This window comes from Palaemon carinicauda, chromosome 20, assembly GCF_036898095.1.
Source record: "Palaemon carinicauda isolate YSFRI2023 chromosome 20, ASM3689809v2, whole genome shotgun sequence".
Lineage (NCBI taxonomy): Eukaryota > Metazoa > Arthropoda > Malacostraca > Decapoda > Palaemonidae > Palaemon > Palaemon carinicauda.
This window is the reverse complement of record NC_090744.1, coordinates 67,380,315-67,396,225: the sequence shown is the minus strand read 5'-3', so window position 1 is coordinate 67,396,225 and position 15,911 is coordinate 67,380,315.

The following is a 15,911-nucleotide window of genomic DNA, read 5'->3' as shown; positions in this document are numbered from 1 at the left end:
TTTTAATAAATATTTTGCAGTGAACATATACAAAAATTCGTAGTACTAGTGTTAGAATATCAGCATTAGTTATCAAATTCAATCAAAACTATAAACTGAAGATCGTTCAAACGTATATACCAACAGCTTCCCATTACAGAGGATATGGAAAATTTGTATGAAGACCTGGAGATACCTATGAAGAGACACAAGATTCAATTTACATTGGTTTTCGGCGATTTTAATGTTAATGTAGGTCAAAACAAGAGATTAGGATCATCAGTAAGTAAATTTGGAGTAAACACAAGGAATCGCTGAGGCGGCATACTTGTTGAATTTACTGAGAGAAACAATCTTTAAATCACGAAAATATCTATAAAAAGAAACATATTATGGACACATACTCCCAAATGGAGAAATGGAAAATAAGAAAGGTTTTACTGTCAGTGAAAAAGTTAAGTTAGTTAAAGATGTAACGGACTTGAACAAGTTAAACTTAAGAGGCCAGAGAATAGTGAGACGCAAAAACTAATTCCAAGAAAGAAAATAAACAATCCTCTAAGTAAAAAATCTGTTTAGTTTACTTTACCTATTCAAAATAGGCTCTCCCAGCTATATGATCAAACGAAAGAAGTATAAGACGAAATTACCATTAAAGAAAAAGAAAAAAAAATATTGAAATCAGCAAAAGCTATACGTGGAAAAATTCCTAAACAACATCGAGGAAACTATCATAAAAGACCAGAAACCCTAAAAACAAACAATTGAAAAGGAGGGTAAAATCCAAGAGAAATGAAATGGAATTATCAGAACTATCCAAAACAATAAAAAAACTAAACATCTAAGGAATTCGTAAACTCAATCCGAACAATATCGAGGAAACACTAAAGAAAGAAAGAAATACTAACTCGATGAAAAGAAAACTTAGAACAGGTTGCCCATCAATGCTTGCTCTAAAGGGGGAAAATGGATATATGATCACCTGAAAAAGGTGGGTTAATGAAAATTGCTTGACGGTACGAGAAAGAAGTAACGAAGACCCCAGTTACATAAAGTAAAATAGATTATGCAGGCAATTAAAACCTAATTCAAGATTGCGTTTTCAGCCTGAAAGAAAGCTTAGTGTAATTATTCTTTCCGCTAAAATTTGCCAAGAAAATCTTTGCCAAGTTTGTCAGTAAAGTATAAAAACTTCTAGGGGGCTTCCTACTCTTCATCTACGGAGAATTAATTCTGTTGACGAGTAATAAAAATAGTATGTAAAATGTAAATTTTTGTTTGAATAAATTTGTAATAATTAAAGAAAAACAAAGTTGGTTATATTATTTCTTTGTCCAGTTAGTACTGGATCAAGTCATAAAAAAATATATATATATAAGCATCACATAAATGGTGGCAGCGGTCACTAGATAGGTACCGTGTAATCTTTTAGTGTTCCTTAATATGAAATTTAAACAAATACAACTTGACAAATACAGGAAAAGGAACCGGAATGAAAACGTACATAACGCAAAAAAAAAAAAAAAAAAAAAAATATGGCGTCAAAGGTTGGCCACAAATATGTGAATAGTTTTTCCTTTCAATCATTGATTGTTATTAGTCTCTCTCTCTCTCTCTCTCTCTCTCTCTCTCTCTCTCTCTCTCTCTCTCTCTCTCTCTCTCTCTCTCTCTCTCTCTCTCTCTTTTGATGTAAATTAGATTATGAATTTCAAAACTTTTTGGCACCTTTGTCCAATAAAACTTGAATTAACACAAGTAAAGACAGACAATCTAGATTACTAACCTCTAAAGATTGTTAATAAATCTACATAGGACGAACAGTAGGTATTTCATCAGGACATTGGAATTCAAAGAAGGATAAGCTTGGGATGGAGAACATTTGACAAACAAAATGGGATTATAGAAAGTAAAATACTAGTTTATTTGAAAAGAAAAGTATTTAATCAGATAGTCTACCACTATTAACTTATGTAACAGAAACTCGAAGCCATACTAAAGCCTAAGAACAGAAGCTAGTTACAACTAAAAGAGCTTTGGAAAGAATAATGATAGGAATATCACAAATACAGAAAAAGAGCAACATGGATGCGAGACCAAACCAGAGGATATTCCAACAACATGTAAAAAATGGGCATTGGCAGGGCAATCTTTTTATCGTCTAAACTACATTTAGGCCAAAAATATTTTCTGGTTATCATTCGTATAGTCATTTTGATTCCTGGATTCCCTGCTTACTTGTGTGTATAAGTTATTGTTAGCATTCGTTGGTTAGTGTGTCATTAATATACTGTAGAAAAAATATTTTATTGATTAATTCAAAAGCTAGCCTAGAATTTCCATCTTATAGTAAATCTCACATGTATGAGTTGGTATACTTCCTTTCATGACCATTCCTAGTTGGTCTTTTTGTAATATACACCAAGTGTAAAACTTCACTGAGAGAGAGAGAGAGAAAAAAAATATTCGGCATATTTCAAAATATTCATATATGAATAGGTGAAATTAAACAACCAATAAAACTGTGTACGAACAACATCCAATCTTATAATAAAGAGTTTTCGTTCTTCAAATTCATTATTTGCGTTACATATACGCCGAACAAACATAGGGTTCCCTAAACTTTCCCTTGATCGTTGCATTCCTCTTCATCTTGCAAAGGTTTAGACTTCGCAATCTTCTCTGGAATTTCGGAAATTAATGAAGATTAAAGACGATCTATCCGAGTAGTGAATTAACGGTGCTGTTGGGGGAAGGGGGCGTGAATTGAATCCTTGATCGAGGATAGAGGAAAGATAAGTTTGTGTCGATGACCGACAAAACTTTTTACCTTTGGAGTTCACAGATAATAATAAAATTCTTACCTATAAATATTTGGAGGATATAACAATCATTTTCATCATCAACGGAGATACATAAAAATATTTTAAGGAATAAAAATTATTGTACTATAAACTTTCATATACATGTGGATATACACTTACATATTTAATATTAGTGGCAATGAATATATCTAAGATAATATGACGAATTACTAATTCGACATCAAATAACTTGAAAGAAAAATACACCTAAGGAATAAATAAGTGCATGTGAACCCGCCAATTGCAAGTTACAACGCATATATATATTCTAACCATTGGGAAATTCATATCTTAATGAAAAAAAAAATCTATATTAATATAAGTTTGTAACCCTCGAAAATATATGAATGTGAAATCCATTTGTTACATGTTTTAAAAAGTTCCCTCAATGATCGCGTAGTTCAACTTTTTTTCTGTAGAATCGTTTACATTGTTACGCTATTTATTAAAGCATGTGGAAGTACGAAGATTGGGACAAAGAAATTGCGATCATTTATATACGCAAAAAGCATTCTTCAAAAAATTATTTGTGTAAACGTAAATTCTTACCGTTTCCTTGGGCACATGGATAAATATATATATGTTTAATTTTTTCGTAATTACTTTATCATAAATATAGCTGACAAAAATAGAACTGGAATAAAGAAAAATAAAATCTTATGAAATAAAATACAATAGAAAAATATTCTCGAGAAATTAATGTAATTGAAGCTGGAAGCCAGAAATTATGTTTTTATAAATATATATAAGCAAATAATTTCATGTTTGACCGTAAAGCATGTGGAATGTCCATTTTAGTAATGTATGCTACTTGAACATTACAATTAGTCACACGTGCACGATTCCACCTACAAAGATATAATCAAATGCAATCACTAGAATTAGGTCCAAGATCATGGCAATATGAACATGGCTCGAAAGATTTTTTGTAAATACAGTAGGCTATGTACGCTCATATTTTTCATAATAACTTGGTAACTGTGCAAGTGAGCAGTTAGGTAATAAGTGATAAGCAATGCGAGTGCAAGTAAACTTTTTTAAATAGACATTGAGTTTAAACACTAGGACTTGAGAGCAACGTCTCAAAAATTCAAATAATACTAGACAGGAACTATCAGGTTGATACAGGTTGGTTTATTGACATTGCTGGGAAAAGCAAGTGATATGATAAAAAACAGAACAGTTACAGTGTGTGAGTATATATGGAACACCTGAAGTACATGGCTCCTCCCCTAAAAATGACATACACGTTAAATAGGGTGCCCTGCTCTTGAGAGGCGTACTGTAGATGGGTCATTTGGCTGGAGATATGAAGGGTTTAGGCAATCAATGTTGATGCAGAAAGTCTTCGGCGTACAACAGATTACAACGAATGGGCCTGTGTGAGAGGGCATTAGCGGTGGCTTGCTAGAGTTATTGCACAGGAAAACTTGCATTGCCAAGTGCAGATCTGTCCATATGTGTTGCTTAGCAGATGGCATGGAGTAAATGTTTTCTACAACGTGACGTAGGCGCAGGAGGCTGTCGGAGGAGGTTGTAATAAAAAGATAAAAATTGGCAGGGACGACCAACGGGTTGTAATATACAATTTTAGCTGCCAAGATATAACAGGCATCTTTAGGAGTGGTCCTTAGTCCTAGGAGGATAAATTGGGATAAACAAGTTGGAGTCCTTGCAGCGGCATATCAAACCTGCTTTGAGGGAGTGATAAAAATTTTCAACCATTCAATTGAAAGATGGGTTGTAGGCAGTTGTCTGATTCTGATGTAGTGTGATTCTCAGGCATTGGTGGAGGGAAGTAGAGATGCATGTAGCACCGGAAAAGTAGGAGCAGCAGCGGATGATAGGGCATTCTTTGTGTTGTGGTAAGTAGCTTCTTAAAGGGGACCCCACTCCAGGTCTTTTGGCTTGTCCTTGAGGGAGGCGAAGAGTGGGGTAAGAGTAGCGGCGATGGCTGGCTGGATACGGTGCTAATAGTTGATCATGCCCATGAATTCTTGCAATGGTTTTGACGGTTCTCAGGGATAGGGTGAACTCCTTCAGGAATGATGTGATGGTCTAAGAATGATACTTTGTTGGCTACAAAGGTACACATGTCATACAGTGTTACAGGGCCATTCTGTTGTTGGCGGTCGAACTTTGAAGGAAAACACATGTATGTTGTCCATGTAACATTCCTGGAAGGGATGCTCCCCTAGATAATACCCATGAGACATTTAAAAGTGGCCCCAGCATTACAAAGGCCAAAACTAGAGTAATTGAAGGTGTATGTACCAAAGGGGTAGGGGATGGCAGTTTGGAAATGTCTTTTGGGTTCGTGGGCACCTGATAATACCCCTTAAGAAGGTCGAGCGTATTTGAAACCTTAGCTTTGGTCAAGTAAGAGGTCACATCGGAGATGTTTGAAAAAGGATAGTGATGTGGTTCTATCTGTATGTTCAAACGCCTGTAATCCCATCACAGACGCAGGAAGCCATCTTTCTTCAGGGCGATGTGTAAGGGTGACGACGATGGGCAAGATGCCTTTTGGCAAAGGCCCATTTCTTCCATTTCCACAAACGTTTGCTTGATGGCTGCCAAATGATCCGGTGCCAAATGCCTGAATCTGGAAAATACTGGGAGGCCCATCGTTTTGAAAGGGTGATAAATACCATGTTTGGTAGGAACTGTTGGCATTTGGCGAAGTTCTAGGTAGAAGACTTCCAGGTAGGACGTGAGGAGGTGGGCGTAGGCATCTGTGGGTGTGCTTATGTGGAGAGCAAGGTCAGAGGGAGCGGGTTGAGTAAGAATCTGCATTAATTAAGTGTTGGTGAGCGACATCAACCAGGAGATGGTAATGTGAAAGGAAGTTTGCGCTGAGGATTGGCAATGTGACGTTAGTAATAAGAAATTTCCAGTGATATTTGATGCTTCCAAACGGTAATTTGAGGTTCTCGTAACCAAAGGGGAGTTTTGCAGATCCGTTGGCAGCTACCAATTGGATGTTAGCAGATTTAGACAGACTACGCTGTGTCCTGAAGAGTGGCCTTGGAAGAAGAAAAACGCTTCCACCCATGTCTACTCGTACCTTCATCATGTAAAAAGAAAAGTTTAGTGATGAGGTGGCCACTACCACAAACAATGGCCTACTTACACATTTTTATGTCAAGACAACCGTTCAGATGTTTCTTCACAGCAGCCCCGAATCTGGAGATGTAGTCCCATAACTGCAGCAGTTGGATGTCAGTAATTGGCTGTAGAGGTCGTTGGTTAGGGCGCGAGCGAGTGGCGGGTGGTGCTTGGCTGTATGGCTGCTTCAGAACATCAAAGGATGGCCCTCTGTGTCCTACAGCATGTGTGTCAGATTCAGTTGATGTTTAATAGTTGTCCTCAAGCTCGAGATGGTATGATTTGAAAGTGTCGTGTGTTATTTTGGTGTCCCTTTGCTTACATAGCGAATCAGAGATTTCTGGGAGGGTGTTCTTGGTATCGCCGCAAGAACATGGTCTGCTTTGGTGCTTGATTAAGTCACGGCCTTAATGCGAAACTGGATCTCAGCATGATGAAACTAAGTGAATGCCTCTGAACTGGCCAAGGGCAGTAATTTTATAGATGTGGTGTTGATAGATGAGTCTGCGTCGGAAGGCACCATCATCCAACAGTAAGACACAGAAGTGAAGGGGGAAGGTGGGAGGGAGCTGGCCAATACTGTGGTCACCAATGTACAAGTGAGCTGTTAGGCAGTAACTGAGAGGCGAGGTTATGAACTAAATTTTATTAAACTGACTTTTTGCTTACATACAAGAACATGCGACCAGGAACATAAAAAAAAAAAAAAAAGAAAAAAAAAAAATTACGCAGACACTATCATGTTCATAAAGTTTGCTTCATTAATAGTACCGGGAAGAGCAAGTGATTAGATAAAAAAAAAAAAAAGTTACAGTGTACGAGCGTGTATAAAACAGGTGCAGTACATAACCCATAACGCTATGAGTAAAATAATATATATATATATATATATATATATATATATATATATATATATATATATATATATATATATATATATATATATATATATATATATATATATATATATATATATCAATGGAAAGCTGAGTAAATATCGTATATATCTCCACAATGAAATCAGTAAGTGTTGCTACAAAAAAATGAGCAATGGAGGCTGCATGACAGGAAAAAGTATGCGGTCTTTGATATACGTTTTTACCTATTGTTTAAATTTTACAGATAGAACCAACGAAAGAATGATCCAATTGAATTGTACGTTGTATTATAAAATAATATATATGAAATGCAGTGCAATATGAAAATAAACAAATACGTATATAATACACACACACACACACACACATATATATATATATATATATATATATATATATATATATATATATATATATATATATATATATATATATATATATATATATCATTATATATCTATATATATATATATCTATATATATATATATATATATATATATATATATATATATATATATATATATATATATATATATATATATATATATATAAGAGAAAAGGTTATTATACACGTAGGCCTATTTAACCATTCGGACTGAAATCTTTAATTTGGTACTATCTCTTCTACTGTATAAGGACCGACCCTTCTGTTGCTACTTGTCACGATGTTGTAGATCCCGTATTGAAGCTATAGCCCCCCCCCCACCCCAAGAAAACAAATAAAACATGATCCACCAAAATATTAATACGTTCTTCAAAAGTGAGCAAACAAAGCTAAACTGTGTCAAGAGCCCAGGTAATTATTCTTGTTTATCTCTTGCTAGAATACGATAAAGATTGCATACAAGTATTTACGCACATTCTAGGAACACTTAGAACACTAACAAGTAATACTTTTCTGCAAAAGAAAAAAAAATGCAAAGCACGATTCACAACACGATTCCAAACACGTTTTATTTTTCCACGACCTACACCAAACAAAGCCAAAGTCAGTCTAGTTCCCAAATGATTATTCGAGTTACTTCAAGCCAAAATACTAGAAAAATTGTGTTAAAGTATTCACTTATATTCTTGAAAAACTGGAAAACCCTATCAAGTAATAATTACTGTAAAGAACTGCAAACCATGATCCACTATAACATCCCCATAAAGTTTTCCATGAGCAAGAGTAATCTAAATTAGCCGAGAATGCCTACCAAGCATGCGTGTGAACTACCTTTGATTTTCTGTCACTCCTGTATTGTAGATCCAGCATCCACCCACGTTCGTGGGAAATTTCGAAATATGAAAGTTGACGAGCCTTGTAAGCTGTTTTTTTTTTTTTTCCCCCGCAAAATCGGATCACCAAGGAGAATAATTATTTTGCGACGGAAATATGTCATTTCATGAAACGGTTAATCACATATACGAGGCTCACATCTATCTACTTCCAACTCTGCCAGAATGTGGTAAAATTGTATGATCTCGGGTTAAGATGAATTAGATAGGCCACATAAGATGGAAGGACTCCTTGTCATATGCGGGACTGTGGTATGATTGCACCTTTTCTTGGTAAGAAGAATGAGAAAAGGACGTGTGTGATTGGAAGACTTTTCAAGATATTTGAGAATGATTTGTGAACAAGTGACTACAAATTAACCTTACCACCATGGAAAAAAATATAGTAAATATAATAGAAAAAGTATCATAATTCTGGGAGCAAATCCTAAACAGTTTGGCAAGAATTATAGGTATAGCGTGATTTACATTATTTGAATGAAAATAGTAATATCATATACATTACAAGTACTTCTGGTACATTCTAATACTAAAAAATTACGATGCTTTGCCTTTAGACGAGGAGACCTGATTATGGCTTTTATGAAAAAAAAAAAAAATGTCGTATGGGTGACTTTCAAAAGTTACTGAATGTCAATCATCTAAAGCAGTCAGTATCAAACCGGTATAAAAACTAAGTAGAACTCTATAAACACATAGTTCAAAAATTTTAGCACCAGGGGCTCTTCGAACACGTATTTTTAGGGAAAAGTTTAAATTGACTCTCGTGATACTGTGCATGGCAAATTAGTTAGATGTCAGGCTCATGACTTTTAGCTGGGGAAGGGGTTAAAATTTACAAAGGCATAGACAAATTTATTTCTGCATCTGATGCAGCCTAAAAATTTATATACGAGCTACGTTTATGAATGATTAAAATTTGTACTGATGTGTAATGGCTGATTTATACTGTAAGGCTCGTTTTCGTACTTATATGGTTTGTTCACGTTCCAGCAAAATGCCATCGTATTCACACTATAGTTATACGTTTCGTATACGTTCAATTTGGATACAGCTGTAGCTGCGATATGGCGCCAAAAATAAATTACTCTAAGGGAATTCGCTGTATAGATGACGAAAGTGCCAAATGAAGATGAAGTTGGAGGGAGAATACTGGACTCTCTGTACATAATTACTAGAAGTTGAAATAAAGGCTTACCAGTACTTTGGAAGGCCTGTATTTCAATTCAATTATTTATCCCAGGAAATTTAGGATAATTTGCTTATTATTATTATTATTATTATTATTATTATTATTATTATTATTATTATTATTATTACCTGCTAAGGTGCAACACTATTCGGAAAAGCAGAAAAGTAGCATGCTATGTGCCTAAGGACTCCAATAGGGAAAATAACCCAGTAAGGAAAGGAAACAAGGGAATAAATAAACTGCAAGAGAAGTAGTTAACAATTAGAATAAGATATATCAAGAGCAGTAACAGCATTAAAATAAATCTTTCCTGTATATACTATAAAAGCTTTAAAAACAAGAGGAAGAGGAATAAGAGAGAATACTGTGCATGAGTGTACCCTCAAGCAAGAGATCTCTACCCCAAGACATTGGAAGTCCATAATACAGAAGCTATGGCACTACCCAAGACTAGAGAACAATGCTTTGATGAAGTTTCCTTCTAGAAGAGCTAATTACCATAGCTAATGAGTCTCGTTTACCCTTAATAAGAGGAAGTAACCACTGAACAATTACTGTGCGGTAGTTAACTCCTTGAGCAAGATTTTTTTTTTTTTAATCTCTGTTATCAAGTGCATGAGGACAGAGGAGAATGTGGAGAGAAAGACCCGACTATTTGGCGTGTGTGGGCGTGTGTGTGTGTGTAGGCAAAGACAAATTGAACCGTAATGCTAACGTTCAAGAAAAAAAGGCATTTCACTACGTGAGAGACTGGCTGTCTGCCCCAGAGAGATTATTTGTTTGGGTACCTTAAATTTTTATCAACCTCTTACCATTCATTATTGTTCAAGTAGCTGTCAATTAGCCACGTTAGTACAAATATTCTATATTTTTAAGTCATCCCCAAAACACAACGTGACTGAAACTGATAACTACCTCTGTTCACACTGACCGGTTGAATACGTATATGTTAGGTACGTACAAGTTTTGTACGTCGGAGATTTCTTCCAAACATATCCGAGCCGTACGAAAGACGAACGAAGACCGAACCGTTCAGTGTGAACACCTCTACTATTTTCTATGAAATAATAATTTATGGACGTAAGTCGTACGAAGACGAAACGTAACCAAGCCGCTTAGTGTGGGCTGTCAGGCTCATTTACAGAGAAATTAATTTCTGCACCTGATACAGCCTTAAATTACATATACGAGCTATGTTAATGAATGATTGAATTTGAATCGATGAAAGCAAAATATCTTTGCAATCTTTAAAAGTATTTCAAAAAGCGGAGAAAATGTGAAAATAATATAAAAAAGGACATGATTTTTAAAGATATGCATAAAAAAATATACATGTTAGAGTTTTTTATTCAATATCAAAATTGTGTAGCCGATTTTGGGATATGCTTGTTTGTTAAAGAGCGGTGATTGACTATAAAAGCTTATATTTTTTACTGTGATCAATGGTGCCATGCGTCAAGATGCTTACGATGATGTGCAAAACACAACTCAGGGTGGTCCAACATAAATCCCGCCGGTTGATTGTTTGTATCCCTTGCTCATATGGTATAAGTACAATTTTATTTAATCTCTCTCTCTCTCTCTCTCTCTCTCTCTCTCTCTCTCTCTCTCTCTCTCTCTCTCTGTTAAAGTATGACTCCATTGGCACTTGTATTGAAGCAGTTGCTTATCAAAATATCGCCACGTAGTGGTCCAAGTTGATATTATCATCTAAAATTAGTCATTATCCCACTAAACAGTTGCAAAAAGAATAGCCGATTTAAATAGGCATCATTCTTCAAAACAGAAAGATATAAATAAGCACTAAAAATAATTTTCATAGAATTTAGAGGTGTATATATTTATAAGTGACACCAACCAGTTACTTGTATTACCCCACACTGTAGACCATATTCAGCTAGGCATCACAAAGGAGCGATGTCATACGGTGTGTGGAAAGGATGGTAAGTTTAATGAGATGTGGTAATAAGTCCCAATGACTAAGTAATGTATACCCTTCCTTGGAGCAGTGGATACAGAATTTAGTGTTCAGATATATACCCATACACTCAAGTATCAGGTGGCTTAGTTCTGGAAAAATGCTCCAGAATCCATTTGCTTTTCGGAAAGATATTTTCACTTTTCTTCAGAATGAACACCATGGCAATACAGAATTGTATCAAACTCAGTTACAACATAAAGACTTTATTTGCTTGCACACACATAACCACCAACTTGATTGTACTTAATCTGAGCTTACAAGGCAAAAAAACAAAATGTTCCTCAAATGGTTAGATACATTGAAGCTTTCCACAAGTAGGCATTACTATTCAGTGCTTGATTAAGAAAGTGAGCTTTCACACTTTTTATCACGCAGTGAGCTCAAGCACAGATGATATAAAGTTGAGTGACCTTAAATCTGACCCAATGTTCCTAATAAAGAAAAATGTATAGCGGGAGAACTTCTGGAAGTTGGAGTGCAAGAACATATTCCGCAAGGTTGAAAGACTTTACCTTGAAGCTGCACTCCATGTTTGGCAGTGCATATGTGACTGCACCTTTTCAAGCAAATTCTACAACCAAAAATCTATTTGAAAATGAAAATCTGAGTGCATGTCTTATACATGTTACTGCCAACATTGGTATTGATATGGGGGCTCAGGTATAATATAAGCACCATCACTAGACCTCTCAATAGCAGGCAAAGATTATCACCACTTTTTTATTCGATCCCATCAGTTATTAATATATCTATTTTTATTTATAGATCTATTATTATTATTATTATTATTATTATTATTATTATTATTATTGTTGTTGTTGTATTTATTTTACCTGCAGGCCCTGCATTCATAACTTGTGTGACACCATTTGATTACACAGTAATTCTTTCTAATAAATGTTAGTCTTGCCTTGTTCCATATATATATATATATATATATATATATATATATATATATATATATATATATATATATACATATATAAATATATATATATATATATATATATATATATATATATATATATATATATATATATATTCAAATAAGCAATATATTTTTTATACATTAATGTCAGGATGCTCTTAACAACCACGGGATCAGAGCCCCAGGTGAAATCACACTAAGACAAGAGCTTGTGACCGGCCGGGAATCGAACCCTGGTCGGCAAACTTGTATAGACAGTGACTAAACCACTTGGCCACTGTTTTGTGACGGACCGAGAGCAAGGTTGTGACTCAAAGGCAGGAAGCAATCAACTGAGTAACTTTATTAAAGAACACTCTCCTATATATACAAAACCTCAAGGCAACAGGAATTTTCATGTTCACAAGACAGACAATGTAACAGAGGCGATACGCAGACATGTATATTCAAGTTCTTTATAGTGCGAGGGAAAAGCGCAGATACAAGCATAATATATACAAAATAATTTATGTACGTGTGACGCACGGTTGATACATGGCTCCCCCCCTAAAAATGACATACTGTACATGTTAAATAGGGCGCCCTGATCTAGAGAGGCGAACTGTAGGCGGGTCATCTGGCAGAAGATAAGCAGGTTTTAGACGATCAATGGAGACCCGGTCTTCTTTGCCACGAATGTTTAGTAGGAATGCTTTCGGACTGCGTCGGATCACAAGGAAAGGGCCCGTGTAAAGGGGCGTTAGCGGTGGCTTGCTAGTGTCGTTGCGCAGGAAGACGTGCGTTGCAGAGTGCAAGTCTGTTGGTATGTGATGCTTCGCTGGGGGCTTGTAAGTCTGGCGGCACAGAGTAAATTTCCCACGACGTGACGTATGCGCTGGAGATTGTCGGAGGAGGTTATAGAAGTGAAAAATTCGTCAGGGACGACCAACGGGTCGCCATACACCATTTCAGCTGCCAAGACGTCAAGGTCGTCTTTAGGAGTGGTCCTTAGTCCCAGGAGGACCCAGGGAAGCTGAGTAAACCAGTTGCAATCCTTGCAGCGGGACATCAAAGCTGCTTTGAGGGTGCGATGAAAACGTTCAACCATTCCATTGGCAGCGGGGTTGTAGGCCGTTGTCTGATGTAGGGTGATGGCCAGGAGATTCGCTAATGATGTCCACAATTGAGAGGTGAAAGTGGTTTCCCTGTCAGAAGTAATATGCTCAGGGATACCAAATCTTGAAATCCATCCAGAGAGTAAGGCAGATGTACATGAGGCGGATGTTACAGTTTCCATGGGAATGGCTTCAGGCCAACGAGTGGAGCGGTCGATGACGGTAAACAGGTAACGATGTCCTTGTGATGTGGGTAGGGGGCCTACAACGTCGACGTGAATGTGTGCGAAAGGACGCTGAGGTTGAGGAAAGGAGCCCACTCCTGAAGCCGTGTGTCGATGTACTTTGGAAGTTTGACAAGAAGTACTGGCAGGGACCCAATCCTTAGCATCCTTAGAAATGCCGTGCCATATGAACTTTGCCTTCAGCAGCTGTGCAGTAGAACGGCACGAGGGATGTGAAAGGCCGTGAATGAAATCAAACACCTGTCGGCGCATGGGAGCAGGAATCCGAGGTCGCGGTCTGCCAGTACTAACGTCACAGAGGAGGGTGGTGTTGGAGTCGTCGAGGGGGAAGTCTTCCCAACGGAGGGACGTGCAGGATGTCCTACATGGTTGATACTCTGGATCCTGTCGTTGGGCTTCAGTCAGGGCGTTGTAATCCAATCCCAATTGAACGACAGCCAACGTGTTTCTTGACAGGGCATCGGCAATGGGATTCATTTTCCCAGGGACGTATTCAGCCACGGCAGAGAGATGTCGGCATTGACGGGCGGACCAGGCGTCAGACTGTCGAGTAAAGGCGTGCACCAGAGGCATGTGGTCTGTGCGAATGACGAAGGGCGTACCTTCTAAGAAATGGCGAAAGTGACGGACAGCCAAGTGCATCGCCAGCCATTCTCGATCGAAGGTAGAATAACCCGATTCTGCTTTGGACAGTTTTCTGCTGAAGAAGGCCAATGGGCGGGGCGAGCCGTTGACCACCTGCTCGAGTACTGCGCCAATAGCGATGTCACTGGCATCGGTGGAGAGAATTAGAGGGGCATGTGGGATAGGAAAAGTGAGAGCTGCAGCAGTTGATAGGGCCTTCTTTGCATTGCAGAAGGTTGCTTCTTGAAGGGGACCCCAATTCAGGTCCTTAGGCTTGCCCTTGAGGGAGGCATAGAGGGGAGCAAGAGTGGCGGTAATGGCTGGCAGAAACCGGTGATAATAGTTGATCATGCCCAAGAATTCCTGCTGAGTTTTGACGGTCGAGGGCGCGGGGAAGTTCTGAACGGCTGCTACCTTCTCAGGGAGGGGATGGACTCCTTCAGGAGTGATGCGGTGCCCTAAGCACGACACTTCGTTGGCGCCAAAGGTACACTTGTCATACCGGACTAGAAGGCCGTTTTGTTGCAGGCGGTCGAGCACGATGCGCAGGTGACGAAGGTGTTTCTCTTTTGAGGAGGAGAACACAAGTATGTCGTCCACATAATATACACAGAAAGGGAGGTCCCCGAAGATGCCATCCATGAGACGTTGAAACGTGGCCCAAGCATTACGAAGGCCAAAACAGGAGTAATTGAAGGTCTTGGAGATGTCTTCTGGGTTCATAGGCACTAGATAATACCCCTTCAGGAGGTCGAGCGTAGAGAAAACCTTCGCTTTGTGCAGGTAGGAGGTCACGTTGGCAATGTTTGGGAGGGGGTAGTGATCTGGTTCTGTTTGCATGTTCAGGTGCCTGTAATCCCCGCACGGACGGAGGGAGCCGTCTTTCTTCAGAACGATGTGTAAGGGTGGCAAAGGCCCATTTCCTCCATTTCGGCGAACGTTTGTTTGGCGGCGGCCAATCGTTCTGGTGCCAGACGTCTGAATTTTGCGAAGACTGGGGGTCCGGTCGTCTTGATATGGTGATAAATACCGTGCTTGGCAGGAACCGTGGGAGTTTGGCGAAGTTCTGGACGGAAAACTTCTGGATACGACGTGAGGAGGTGGGCGTAGGCATCTGTGGGTGCGCTGATGTGGAGAGCGATGTTAGAGGGGGCGGGTTAAAGAGGTGTCGACAAGTACGAGTCTGCGTTGACCAATCGTCGGTGGGCGACATCGACCAGAAGGTGGAAATGAGAGAGGAAATCTGCTCCGAGGATTGGCAATGTGACATCAGCAACGAGAAACTCCCAATTGAATTTACCATTTCCGAACGATAATGTGAGGTTCTCGTAACCGTAGGTGGGTATCGCAGATCCGTTGGCAGCTACCAAGCGGACGTCGGCAGATGAAGACAGACTATGTCGTGTCTTGAAGAGTTTCCTTGGCAAAAGAGAACGACAAGCACTCGTGTCTACCAAAATTTGCACGCCCGTTCCTGCATCATGTAAAAAGAAAAGATTAGAAACACGAGAGGCCACCGCCACGAGCGATGGCCTACTTACACGTTTTTTTTGGCCAATGACAATCCTTGGCACATTTCTTCGCGGTTGCCCCGAATCTGAAGTGGTAGTAGCAAAACTGCGGCGGATGGCAGGTAGTAAGTGGCTGTAGAAGTCGTTTGTTGGGGCGCGAGCGATTGGTGGGTGTTGGGTGGCTTTGTCGCCGCTTCGGCACGTCACGGGGTAGGCGTGTATGCCCTACGG